The sequence below is a fragment of the Panthera onca genome, chromosome A1 (assembly GCF_046562875.1).
Source record: "Panthera onca isolate mPanOnc1 chromosome A1, mPanOnc1 haplotype 2, whole genome shotgun sequence".
NCBI lineage: Eukaryota > Metazoa > Chordata > Mammalia > Carnivora > Felidae > Panthera > Panthera onca.
Genome location: NC_138339.1, coordinates 199,743,483 through 199,745,487, shown reverse-complemented (window position 1 = coordinate 199,745,487; position 2,005 = coordinate 199,743,483). Strand labels below are relative to the sequence as shown.

The window sequence follows — 2,005 nt, the reverse complement described above, 5'->3', positions numbered from 1 at the left end:
TGGGAATAGCTAGCTGGAAGTCTCACCTGAGGGGAGGATGCTCTGCCCAGGACCCTCAACTGGGACTCCAACCTGGCTGTTCATTGAGGGGCTACCCCAGCCAGAAGGTTATATGTTGTGAGTACTCAATTTGATGTATTAAGCTTTCTTTGTTCTTCTCTATTCTTCTCTCCCTCTTTATGTTTACTATAATTGTTTAATTTCTTATACTCCCTTTCCCTTACAATTAATAAAGTTTTCCTCCATGAAACCGAAAGTGCGGCTATCTTGAATTAGTCTTATTCAGAACAGCAGTAGAGAGATATGATTCACTGGATACTTAAGGGAAGACTGTGGTGGGCTCTAGTATGGCCCCCAATGAACTTTGCCTCCTGGTTCATGCTCTGATGTAATTTCCTTTACTGAATGTGGGCTCTACTTATTTACTTGCTTCTAGTGAACAAATATGGCAGAAGTAAAGAGATGTCACTTCTGGTATTATGTTTTAAAAAGAGTTTTCCATCTTGGGAATCCTTTCTTGTTTCTCTGTCACTCTAACTTTAGTTGTCTCTATCTCTTACTTTTCTTTAAAGAAAGCAAGGTTGTCACAGTGTCTGTATTTCTGTGGAACTGGCCACATGGTAAGAACCAGTTCTGTGGAACTGGCCACATGTTAAGCCAACAGCCTCTTGAGGGTGCTTAGAAGCAGTTCCTCCTCCACATGAGCCTAAAATGACTGCGGTCAACATTTTGATTGCAGCTTTGTGAAATACCCTTAGTTAAATTCATCCAACTACATTGTTCCCAAATTCCTGCCCTACAGAAAACTGTAAGATAATAGGTGGTCTGTGTTTTCAGCTGCTAAGTTTTGGGATAATTTGTTACACAGCAATGAATAATGAATACATTGGGTTACGAAATGCCTTACTAAACCTCAGCTCTGGCTTCTGTAAATCCTTTTAAATAACAAAAGATGAGAGGAAATGGCATGTTATAGCTCCCAGAAATTATGGTTCTCTTTAGCTGTAATGCATTTCTTTTGCTAAAACATAGAAAGTGGGCATATTCATTACCCATGACACACATACTAAAGCGATATTTTTATTTGTAAATACTACAACAAATTTCAAGTATGTCATCTAAGAATCTGTTCAGTGTTGATAAAGCTGTTCTTCAGTTGTCCCAGAGGGGATTTTAGAAAAGGATAAGATTCAAGCACAAATAAATTGCTTACTACTAATATATATTATTTACACATATATATGTAATATATATACAATATATAAATATATATATATATATATATATATATATATATATATACTTTATGAGACCAAAATAATAAGATAATCAAACTCTCAGCCTGAATTCATTGGTCATCTGAGAGACTGAATTTCATTGTTCTGTCTTGAAATTTAGAATAGTGTGTATTTCACTGAAGTTACACATAAAAAATGGATCAGTTATACTAATGATTTTTTAAAATCATTGTAGCCTTGGCTACGAAATAAAAAACAAAATAAAATATGTCACCCAAATCTGATTAAATTAATATAAAAGTTAAATTGACATTTCATAAGTTATTTTTAAAAATATGGAACACTTCATGAATTTGTGTGTCATCCTTATGCAGGGGCCTTGCAAATCTCTATATCATTCCAATTTTAGTATATGTGCTGCTGCAGTAAGCATGCTAACTTTTGTTCCAATAGAATCCTTATCCCCTTAGCAATTTGATAAAGAATATAATAAATATATACCATCACTAATTTGAAATTGAATTATTTGCTACTTAGGTTTTTATAGCTACCGTACTAAATGAGAATATTAGCAATGCATGTATTTTTTCTACTTAATGGTTTATAGTTTGTCTTTCCACTTTGCCTATTTTTTGTATGACTGGAAATTAGGAGATAGATATATTTATATCTTATTATCTTCTTCTTCTTTTTTTTTTTTTTTGCCCCAGAACATGCTTTTAAATCATTGTTCCTTATTGTCATACACTGCTTCTTATTGATTAGAT

General features: G+C 33.5%; 1 non-coding gene across 1 annotated transcript; it reads right to left on the bottom strand.

Annotated features, from left to right (window-relative positions):
- Positions 1 to 1,567: 1,567 nt before the first annotated feature.
- LOC132682513 (U6 spliceosomal RNA) lies at positions 1,568 to 1,671 on the bottom strand. Its single transcript, XR_009611702.1, has one exon. It is a non-coding gene; the product is annotated as a U6 spliceosomal RNA (small nuclear RNA).
- Positions 1,672 to 2,005: the final 334 nt, after the last annotated feature.